We start from the raw sequence: 16,034 nt of genomic DNA, 5'->3' as shown, positions 1-16,034 counted from the left end.
GTGTGGGAAAGGAGTGCACATCTTTGATCTGTACAGCTGAATAACTCTCAGGTCCTACTGTACATTGTCAAGCTACAATCACAATCACACATCACACCGGTCCCTGTTGCATAAGTCCATTGTTTATGTGGTGTTATTTATTGGCTGTAAGTGTTATTAAAGGTGATGCTTTTTAGTGCCAACATTTAGTAGGAACATTTTAACAATGTGCCAGTTTAATTAAGTACAAGGTTCAGCTGTAATTGTTGGTGTTTGTATGTCTGATTTTTGTATTTTGTTTTAGTTTGTAAGCAATATGTCAAGTTTTTTATTAATTTAATATTATTATTTTACTGGTATTCTTTTGGCTACATTTTGCCTAACTGTAATAGGAATGGCATTGATAGTAAAAGTAACCCATTTGACTTACAGTAAATGTAATCTGGCCTATTTCTTTAAGATAGTGTTATTATAAATCTGTATTCATCTGAACGTCGAATGGAATGTCATGGTTTCTGTGTTTTTACTGTAAATGTGTTTGTGTGCATTTTCAGTAGCATTCTATATTTTGTTTATAATTCGTCATGTATGGGGATAATGGATTAAGGAAACAGGAGGAAGGATGTGTGAGTGTGTGTGTGTGTGTGTGTGTGTGTGTGAATGTGCTTGTTTGCAGAGTGGTGGTGGTACGTGTGGTGGGGGGGGTCAGTAAGTGATCTTTCTTGTGAGGTTATTCTTGTAGTAAGAACAGAATGTGACTGTGCTGACTCATGGCATGTCAGAGGCTCTCCAGTTTCGACTATAAAAAATTTAGCATTATAATACAATAATAAAAAATAAACAAATTCTGTATAAATTCTTAGTCTACGGCAAAAATGTAGTTCTATTTTCTAATTGTAAAATGAAATGCTTCATTGTTTATGCTTCATGTAATACACAATTACACTACCCACACACAAATATTCAAACACAAGTACACTACACACACACAGATATTCAAACACAAGTACACAACACACACACAAATATTCAAACACAAGTACACTACACACACACAAATATTCAAACACAAGTACACTACACACACAAATATTCAAACACAAGTACACAACACACACAAATATTCAAACACAAGTACACAACACACACAAATATTCAAACACAAGTACACTACACACACAAATATTCAAACACAAGTACACTACCCACACACAAATATTCACACACAAATATTCAAACACAAGTACACAACACACACAAAAATATTCACACACAAATATTCAAACACAAGTACACTACACACACAAATATTCAAACACAAGAAAACTACCCACACACAAATATTCACACACAAATATTCAAACACAAGTACACTACACACACAAATATTCAAAAACAAGTACACTACACACACAAATATTCAAACACAAGTACACTACATACACACACACAAATATTCAAACACAAGTACACTACACACACACACAAATATTCAAACACAAGTACACTACACCCACACACAAATATTCAAACACAAGTACACTACACACACACAAATATTCAAACACAAGTACACTACACACACAAATATTCAAACACAAGTACACTACACACACAAATATTCAAACACAAGTACACTACCCACACACAAATATTCAAACACAAGTACACTACACACACACAAATATTCAAACACAAGTACACTACACACACACAAATATTCAAACACAAGTACACTACCCACACAAATATTCAAACACAAGTACACTACCCACACACAAATATTCAAACACAAGTACACTACACACACACAAATATTCAAACACAAGTACACTACACACACACAAATATTCAAACACAAGTACACTACACACACAAATATTCAAACACAAGTACACAACACACACACAAATATTCAAACACAAGTACACTACACACACAAATATTCAAACACAAGTACACTACACACACAAATATTCAAACACAAGTACACTACACACACACAAATATTCAAACACAAGTACACTACACACACAAATATTCAAACACAAGTACACTACACACACAAATATTCAAACACAAGTACACTACACACACAAATATTCAAACACAAGTACACTACACACACAAATATTCAAACACAAGTACACTACACACACACAAATATTCAAACACAAGTACACTACACAAACACAAATATTCAAACACAAGTACACTACACACACAAATATTCAAACACAAGTACACTACACACACAAATATTCAAACACAAGTACACTACACACACACAAATATTCAAACACAAGTACACTACACACACACACAAATATTCAAACACAAGTACACAACACACACAAATATTCAAACACAAGTACACTACACACACAAATATTCAAACACAAGTACACTACCCACACAAATATTCACACACAAATATTCAAACACAAGTACACAACACACACACAAATATTCACACACAAATATTCAAACACAAGTACACTACACACACAAATATTCAAACACAAGTACACTACACACACAAATATTCAAACACAAGTACACTACACACACAAATATTCAAACACAAGTACACTACACACACAAATATTCAAACACAAGTACACAACACACACAAATATTCAAACACAAGTACACAACACACACAAATATTCAAACACAAGTACACTACACACACAAATATTCAAACACAAGTACACTACCCACACACAAATATTCACACACAAATATTCAAACACAAGTACACAACACACACAAAAATATTCACACACAAATATTCAAACACAAGTACACTACACACACAAATATTCAAACACAAGTACACTACACCCACACACAAATATTCAAACACAAGTACACTACACACACACAAATATTCAAACACAAGTACACTACACACACAAATATTCAAACACAAGTACACTACACACACAAATATTCAAACACAAGTACACTACACACACAAATATTCAAACACAAGTACACAACACACACAAATATTCAAACACAAGTACACAACACACACAAATATTCAAACACAAGTACACTACACACACAAATATTCAAACACAAGTACACTACCCACACACAAATATTCACACACAAATGTTCAAACACAAGTACACAACACACACAAAAATATTCACACACAAATATTCAAACACAAGTACACTACACACACAAATATTCAAACACAAGTACACTACACCCACACACAAATATTCAAACACAAGTACACTACACACACACAAATATTCAAACACAAGTACACTACACACACAAATATTCAAACACAAGTACACTACACACACAAATATTCAAACACGAGTACACTACACACACACAAATATTCAAACACAAGTACACTACACACACAAATATTCAAACACAAGTACACAACACACACAAATATTCAAACACAAGTACACAACACACACAAATATTCAAACACAAGTACACTACACACACAAATATTCAAACACAAGTACACTACCCACACACAAATATTCACACACAAATATTCAAACACAAGTACACAACACACACAAAAATATTCACACACAAATATTCAAACACAAGTACACTACACACACAAATATTCAAACACAAGAAAACTACCCACACACAAATATTCACACACAAATATTCAAACACAAGTACACTACACACACAAATATTCAAAAACAAGTACACTACACACACAAATATTCAAACACAAGTACACTACACACACACAAATATTCAAACACAAGTACACAACACACACAAATTCAAACACAAGTACACAACACACACAAATTCAAACACAAGTACACTACCCACACACAAATATTCAAACACAAGTACACTACACACACAAATATTCAAACACAAGTACACAACACACACACAAATATTCAAACACAAGTACACAACACACACACAAATATTCAAACACAAGTACACTACACACAAATATTCAAACAAGTACACAACACACACAAATATTCAAACACAAGTACACAACACACACACAAATATTCAAACACAAGTACACAACACACACAAATATTCAAACAAGTACACAACACACACACAAATATTCAAACACAAGTACACTACACACACACACACACAAATATTCAAAAACAAGTACACTACACACACAAATATTCAAACACAAGTACACAACACACACACAAATATTCAAACACAAGTACACTACACACACACAAATATTCAAACACAAGTACACTACACACACACAAATATTCAAACACAAGTACACAACACACACAAATATTCAAACACAAGTACACTACACACACACAAATATTCAAACACAAGTACACTACACACACACAAATATTCAAACACAAGTACACAACACACAAATATTCAAACACAAGTACACTACACACACACAAATATTCAAACACAAGTACACTACATACACACACACAAATATTCAAACACAAGTACACTACACACACACAAATATTCAAACACAAGTACACAACACACACAAATATTCAAACACAAGTACACTACATACACACACACAAATATTCAAACACAAGTACACTACACACACACACAAATATTCAAACACAAGTACACTACACCCACACACAAATATTCAAACACAAGTACACTACACACACAAATATTCAAACACAAGTACACTACACACACAAATATTCAAACACAAGTACACTACACACACAAATATTCAAACACAAGTACACTACACACACAAATATTCAAACACAAGTATACAACACACACACAAATATTCAAACACAAGTACACTACCCACACACAAATATTCAAACACAAGTACACTACACACACACACAAATATTCAAACACAAGTACACAACACACACAAATATTCAAACACAAGTACACTACACACACACAAATATTCAAACACAAGTACACAACACACACAAATATTCAAACACAAGTACACTACACACACACAAATATTCCAACTCAAGTACACAACACACACACAAATATTCAAACACAAGTACACTACATACACACACACAAATATTCAAACACAAGTACACTACACACACACAAATATTCAAACACAAGTACACAACACACACAAATATTCAAACACAAGTACACTACATACACACACACAAATATTCAAACACAAGTACACTACCCACACACAAATATTCACACAAATATTCAAACACAAGTACACAACACACACAAAAATATTCACACACAAATATTCAAACACAAGTACACTACACACACAAATATTCAAACACAAGTACACTACCCACACACAAATATTCACACACAAATATTCAAACACAAGTACACTACACACACAAATATTCAAAAACAAGTACACTACACACACAAATATTCAAACACAAGTACACTACACACACACAAATATTCAAACACAAGTACACAACACACACAAATTCAAACACAAGTACACAACACACACAAATTCAAACACAAGTACACTACCCACACACAAATATTCAAACACAAGTACACTACACACACAAATATTCAAACACAAGTACACAACACACACACAAATATTCAAACACAAGTACACAACACACACACAAATATTCAAACACAAGTACACTACACACAAATATTCAAACAAGTACACAACACACACAAATATTCAAACACAAGTACACAACACACACACAAATATTCAAACACAAGTACACAACACACACAAATATTCAAACAAGTACACAACACACACACAAATATTCAAACACAAGTACACTACACACACACACAAATATTCAAAAACAAGTACACTACACACACAAATATTGAAACACAAGTACACAACACACACACAAATATTCAAACACAAGTACACTACCCACACACAAATATTCAAACACAAGTACACTACACACACACAAATATTCAAACACAAGTACACAACACACACAAATATTCAAACACAAGTACACAACACACACAAATATTCAAACACAAGTACACTACACACACACAAATATTCAAACACAAGTACACTACACACACACAAATATTCAAACACAAGTACACTACACACACACAAATATTCAAACACAAGTACACTACCCACACACAAATATTCAAACACAAGTACACAACACACACAAATATTCAAGCACAAGTACACTACATACACACACACAAATATTCAAACACAAGTACACTACACACACACACAAATATTCAAACACAAGTACACTACACCCACACACAAATATTCAAACACAAGTACACTACACCCACACACAAATATTCAAACACAAGTACACTACACACACACAAATATTCAAACACAAGTACACTACACACACAAATATTCAAACACAAGTACACTACACACACAAATATTCAAACACAAGTACACTACACACAAATATTCAAACACAAGTATACAACACACACACAAATATTCAAACACAAGTACACTACCCACACACAAATATTCAAACACAAGTACACTACACACACACACACAAATATTCAAACACAAGTACACAACACACACAAATATTCAAACACAAGTACACTACACACACACAAATATTCACACACAAATATTCAAACACAAGTACACTACACACACAAATATTCAAAAACAAGTACACTACACACAAATATTCAAACACAAGTACACTACACACACACAAATATTCAAACACAAGTACACAACACACACAAATTCAAACACAAGTACACAACACACACAAATTCAAACACAAGTACACTACCCACACACAAATATTCAAACACAAGTACACAACACACACACAAATATTCAAACACAAGTACACAACACACACACAAATATTCAAACACAAGTACACTACACACAAATATTCAAACAAGTACACAACACACACAAATATTCAAACACAAGTACACAACACACACACAAATATTCAAACACAAGTACACAACACACACAAATATTCAAACAAGTACACAACACACACACAAATATTCAAACACAAGTACACTACACACACACACACACAAATATTCAAAAACAAGTACACTACACACACAAATATTCAAACACAAGTACACAACACACACACAAATATTCAAACACAAGTACACTACACACACACAAATATTCAAACACAAGTACACTACACACACACAAATATTCAAACACAAGTACACAACACACACAAATATTCAAACACAAGTACACTACACACACACAAATATTCAAACACAAGTACACTACACACACACAAATATTCAAACACAAGTACACAACACACAAATATTCAAACACAAGTACACTACACACACACAAATATTCAAACACAAGTACACTACATACACACACACAAATATTCAAACACAAGTACACTACACACACACAAATATTCAAACACAAGTACACAACACACACAAATATTCAAACACAAGTACACTACATACACACACACAAATATTCAAACACAAGTACACTACACACACACACAAATATTCAAACACAAGTACACTACACCCACACACAAATATTCAAACACAAGTACACTACACACACAAATATTCAAACACAAGTACACTACACACACAAATATTCAAACACAAGTACACTACACACACAAATATTCAAACACAAGTACACTACACACACAAATATTCAAACACAAGTATACAACACACACACAAATATTCAAACACAAGTACACTACCCACACACAAATATTCAAACACAAGTACACTACACACACACACAAATATTCAAACACAAGTACACAACACACACAAATATTCAAACACAAGTACACTACACACACACAAATATTCAAACACAAGTACACAACACACACAAATATTCAAACACAAGTACACTACACACACACAAATATTCCAACTCAAGTACACAACACACACACAAATATTCAAACACAAGTACACTACATACACACACACAAATATTCAAACACAAGTACACTACACACACACAAATATTCAAACACAAGTACACAACACACACAAATATTCAAACACAAGTACACTACATACACACACACACAAATATTCAAACACAAGTACACTACCCACACACAAATATTCACACAAATATTCAAACACAAGTACACAACACACACAAAAATATTCACACACAAATATTCAAACACAAGTACACTACACACACAAATATTCAAACACAAGTACACTACCCACACACAAATATTCACACACAAATATTCAAACACAAGTACACTACACACACAAATATTCAAAAACAAGTACACTACACACACAAATATTCAAACACAAGTACACTACACACACACAAATATTCAAACACAAGTACACAACACACACAAATTCAAACACAAGTACACAACACACACAAATTCAAACACAAGTACACTACCCACACACAAATATTCAAACACAAGTACACTACACACACAAATATTCAAACACAAGTACACAACACACACACAAATATTCAAACACAAGTACACAACACACACACAAATATTCAAACACAAGTACACTACACACAAATATTCAAACAAGTACACAACACACACAAATATTCAAACACAAGTACACAACACACACACAAATATTCAAACACAAGTACACAACACACACAAATATTCAAACAAGTACACAACACACACACAAATATTCAAACACAAGTACACTACACACACACACAAATATTCAAAAACAAGTACACTACACACACAAATATTGAAACACAAGTACACAACACACACACAAATATTCAAACACAAGTACACTACCCACACACAAATATTCAAACACAAGTACACTACACACACACAAATATTCAAACACAAGTACACAACACACACAAATATTCAAACACAAGTACACAACACACACAAATATTCAAACACAAGTACACTACACACACACAAATATTCAAACACAAGTACACTACACACACACAAATATTCAAACACAAGTACACTACACACACACAAATATTCAAACACAAGTACACTACCCACACACAAATATTCAAACACAAGTACACAACACACACAAATATTCAAGCACAAGTACACTACATACACACACACAAATATTCAAACACAAGTACACTACACACACACACAAATATTCAAACACAAGTACACTACACCCACACACAAATATTCAAACACAAGTACACTACACCCACACACAAATATTCAAACACAAGTACACTACACACACACAAATATTCAAACACAAGTACACTACACACACAAATATTCAAACACAAGTACACTACACACACAAATATTCAAACACAAGTACACTACACACAAATATTCAAACACAAGTATACAACACACACACAAATATTCAAACACAAGTACACTACCCACACACAAATATTCAAACACAAGTACACTACACACACACACAAATATTCAAACACAAGTACACAACACACACAAATATTCAAACACAAGTACACTACACACACACAAATATTCAAACACAAGTACACAACACACACAAATATTCAAACACAAGTACACTACACACACACAAATATTCCAACTCAAGTACACAACACACACACAAATATTCAAACACAAGTACACTACACACACACAAATTTTCAAACACAAGTACACTACCCACACACAAATATTCAAACACAAGTACACAACACACACAAATATTCAAACACAAGTACACTACATACACACACACAAATATTCAAACACAAGTACACTACACCCACACACAAATATTCAAACACAAGTACACTACACCCACACACAAATATTCAAACACAAGTACACTACACACACACAAATATTCAAACACAAGTACACTACACACACAAATATTCAAACACAAGTACACTACACACACAAATATTCAAACACAAGTACACTACACACACAAATATTCAAACACAAGTACACAACACACACAAATATTCAAACACAAGTACACTACACACACACAAATATTCAAAAACAAGTACACTACACACACACAAATATTCAAACACAAGTACACAACACACACAAATATTCAAACACAAGTACACTACACACACACAAATATTCAAACACAAGTACACTACCCACACACAAATATTCAAACACAAGTACACAACACACACAAATATTCAAACACAAGTACACAACACACACAAATATTCAAACACAAGTACACAACACACACAAATATTCAAACACAAGTACACTACACACACACAAATATTCAAAAACAAGTACACTACACACACACAAATATTCAAACACAAGTACACAACACACACAAATATTCAAACACAAGTACACTACACACACACAAATATTCAAACACAAGTACACTACCCACACACAAATATTCAAACACAAGTACACAACACACACAAATATTCAAACACAAGTACACAACACACACAAATATTCAAACACAAGTACACAACACACACAAATATTCAAACACAAGTACACTACCCACACACAAATATTCAAACACAAGTACACAACACACACAAATATTCAAACACAAGTACACTACACACACACAAATATTCAAACACAAGTACACAACACACACAAATATTCAAACACAAGTACACTACACACACACAAATATTCCAACTCAAGTACACAACACACACACAAATATTCAAACACAAGTACACTACACACACACAAATATTCAAACACAAGTACACTACCCACACACAAATATTCAAACACAAGTACACAACACACACAAATATTCAAACACAAGTACACTACATACACACACACAAATATTCAAACACAAGTACACTACACCCACACACAAATATTCAAACACAAGTACACTACACACACACAAATATTCAAACACAAGTACACTACACACACACAAATATTCAAACACAAGTACACTACACACACAAATATTCAAACACAAGTACACTACACACACAAATATTCAAACACAAGTACACTACACACACAAATATTCAAACACAAGTACACAACACACACAAATATTACAACACAAGTACACTACACACACACAAATATTCAAAAACAAGTACACTACACACACACAAATATTCAAACACAAGTACACAACACACACAAATATTCAAACACAAGTACACTACACACACACAAATATTCAAAAACAAGTACACTACACACACAAATATTCAAACACAAGTACACTACACACACACAAATATTCAAAAACAAGTACACTACACACACAAATATTCAAACACAAGTACACAACACACACACAAATATTCAAACACAAGTACACAACACACACAAATATTCAAACACAAGTACACTACCCACACACACAAATATTCAAACACAAGTACACTACACACACACAAATATTCAAACACAAGTACACAACACACAAATATTCAAACACAAGTACACTACACACACACAAATATTCCAACTCAAGTACACAACACACACACAAATATTCAAACACAAGTACACTACACACACACAAATATTCAAACACAAGTACACTACCCACACACAAATATTCAAACACAAGTACACAACACACACAAATATTCAAACACAAGTACACTACATACACACACACAAATATTCAAACACAAGTACACTATACACACACACAAATATTCAAACACAAGTACACTACACACACACAAATATTCAAACACAAGTACACAACACACACAAATATTCAAACACAAGTACACTACACACACACAAATATTCAAACACAAGTACACTACACACACACAAATATTCAAACACAAGTACACAACACACAAATATTCAAACACAAGTACACTACACACACACAAATATTCAAACACAAGTACACTACATACACACACACAAATATTCAAACACAAGTACACTACACACACACAAATATTCAAACACAAGTACACAACACACACAAATATTCAAACACAAGTACACTACATACACACACACAAATATTCAAACACAAGTACACTACACACACACACAAATATTCAAACACAAGTACACTACACCCACACACAAATATTCAAACACAAGTACACTACACACACAAATATTCAAACACAAGTACACTACACACACAAATATTCAAACACAAGTACACTACACACACAAATATTCAAACACAAGTACACTACACACACAAATATTCAAACACAAGTATACAACACACACACAAATATTCAAACACAAGTACACTACCCACACACAAATATTCAAACACAAGTACACTACACACACACACAAATATTCAAACACAAGTACACAACACACACAAATATTCAAACACAAGTACACTACACACACACAAATATTCAAACACAAGTACACAACACACACAAATATTCAAACACAAGTACACTACACACACACAAATATTCCAACTCAAGTACACAACACACACACAAATATTCAAACACAAGTACACTACATACACACACACAAATATTCAAACACAAGTACACTACACACACACAAATATTCAAACACAAGTACACAACACACACAAATATTCAAACACAAGTACACTACATACACACACACAAATATTCAAACACAAGTACACTACCCACACACAAATATTCACACAAATATTCAAACACAAGTACACAACACACACAAAAATATTCACACACAAATATTCAAACACAAGTACACTACACACACAAATATTCAAACACAAGTACACTACCCACACACAAATATTCACACACAAATATTCAAACACAAGTACACTACACACACAAATATTCAAAAACAAGTACACTACACACACAAATATTCAAACACAAGTACACTACACACACACAAATATTCAAACACAAGTACACAACACACACAAATTCAAACACAAGTACACAACACACACAAATTCAAACACAAGTACACTACCCACACACAAATATTCAAACACAAGTACACTACACACACAAATATTCAAACACAAGTACACAACACACACACAAATATTCAAACACAAGTACACAACACACACACAAATATTCAAACACAAGTACACTACACACAAATATTCAAACAAGTACACAACACACACAAATATTCAAACACAAGTACACAACACACACACAAATATTCAAACACAAGTACACAACACACACAAATATTCAAACAAGTACACAACACACACACAAATATTCAAACACAAGTACACTACACACACACACAAATATTCAAAAACAAGTACACTACACACACAAATATTCAAAAACAAGTACACTACACACACAAATATTCAAACACAAGTACACAACACACACACAAATATTCAAACACAAGTACACAACACACACACAAATATTCAAACACAAGTACACTACACACAAATATTCAAACAAGTACACAACACACACAAATATTCAAACACAAGTACACAACACACACACAAATATTCAAACACAAGTACACAACACACACAAATATTCAAACAAGTACACAACACACACACAAATATTCAAACACAAGTACACTACACACACACACACAAATATTCAAAAACAAGTACACTACACACACAAATATTGAAACACAAGTACACAACACACACACAAATATTCAAACACAAGTACACTACCCACACACAAATATTCAAACACAAGTACACTACACACACACAAATATTCAAACACAAGTACACAACACACACAAATATTCAAACACAAGTACACTACACACACACAAATATTCAAACACAAGTACACTACACACACACAAATATTCAAACACAAGTACACTACACACACACAAATATTCAAACACAAGTACACTACCCACACACAAATATTCAAACACAAGTACACAACACACACAAATATTCAAGCACAAGTACACTACATACACACACACAAATATTCAAACACAAGTACACTACACACACACACAAATATTCAAACACAAGTACACTACACCCACACACAAATATTCAAACACAAGTACACTACACCCACACACAAATATTCAAACACAAGTACACTACACACACACAAATATTCAAACACAAGTACACTACACACACAAATATTCAAACACAAGTACACTACACACACAAATATTCAAACACAAGTACACTACACACAAATATTCAAACACAAGTATACAACACACACACAAATATTCAAACACAAGTACACTACCCACACACAAATATTCAAACACAAGTACACTACACACACACACAAATATTCAAACACAAGTACACAACACACACAAATATTCAAACACAAGTACACTACACACACACAAATATTCAAACACAAGTACACAACACACACAACTATTCAAACACAAGTACACTACACACACACAAATATTCCAACTCAAGTACACAACACACACACAAATATTCAAACACAAGTACACTACACACACACAAATATTCAAACACAAGTACACAACACACACAAATTCAAACACAAGTACACAACACACACAAATTCAAACACAAGTACACTACCCACACACAAATATTCAAACACAAGTACACTACACACACAAATATTCAAACACAAGTACACAACACACACACAAATATTCAAACACAAGTACACAACACACACACAAATATTCAAACACAAGTACACTACACACAAATATTCAAACAAGTACACAACACACACAAATATTCAAACACAAGTACACAACACACACACAAATATTCAAACACAAGTACACAACACACACAAATATTCAAACAAGTACACAACACACACACAAATATTCAAACACAAGTACACTACACACACACACACACAAATATTCAAAAACAAGTACACTACACACACAAATATTCAAACACAAGTACACAACACACACACAAATATTCAAACACAAGTACACTACACACACACAAATATTCAAACACAAGTACACTACACACACACAAATATTCAAACACAAGTACACAACACACACAAATATTCAAACACAAGTACACTACACACACACAAATATTCAAACACAAGTACACTACACACACACAAATATTCAAACACAAGTACACAACACACAAATATTCAAACACAAGTACACTACACACACACAAATATTCAAACACAAGTACACTACATACACACACACAAATATTCAAACACAAGTACACTACACACACACAAATATTCAAACACAAGTACACAACACACACAAATATTCAAACACAAGTACACTACATACACACACACAAATATTCAAACACAAGTACACTACACACACACACAAATATTCAAACACAAGTACACTACACCCACACACAAATATTCAAACACAAGTACACTACACACACAAATATTCAAACACAAGTACACTACACACACAAATATTCAAACACAAGTACACTACACACACAAATATTCAAACACAAGTACACTACACACACAAATATTCAAACACAAGTATACAACACACACACAAATATTCAAACACAAGTACACTACCCACACACAAATATTCAAACACAAGTACACTACACACACACACAAATATTCAAACACAAGTACACAACACACACAAATATTCAAACACAAGTACACTACACACACACAAATATTCAAACACAAGTACACAACACACACAAATATTCAAACACAAGTACACTACACACACACAAATATTCCAACTCAAGTACACAACACACACACAAATATTCAAACACAAGTACACTACATACACACACACAAATATTCAAACACAAGTACACTACACACACACAAATATTCAAACACAAGTACACAACACACACAAATATTCAAACACAAGTACACTACATACACACACACAAATATTCAAACACAAGTACACTACCCACACACAAATATTCACACAAATATTCAAACACAAGTACACAACACACACAAAAATATTCACACACAAATATTCAAACACAAGTACACTACACACACAAATATTCAAACACAAGTACACTACCCACACACAAATATTCACACACAAATATTCAAACACAAGTACACTACACACACAAATATTCAAAAACAAGTACACTACACACACAAATATTCAAACACAAGTACA

The sequence above is a fragment of the Trichomycterus rosablanca genome, chromosome 20, assembly GCF_030014385.1.
Source record: "Trichomycterus rosablanca isolate fTriRos1 chromosome 20, fTriRos1.hap1, whole genome shotgun sequence".
NCBI classification, from domain to species: domain Eukaryota; kingdom Metazoa; phylum Chordata; class Actinopteri; order Siluriformes; family Trichomycteridae; genus Trichomycterus; species Trichomycterus rosablanca.
The sequence above is the reverse complement of the archived record's forward strand: the minus strand, read 5'-3'. Positions refer to the sequence as shown.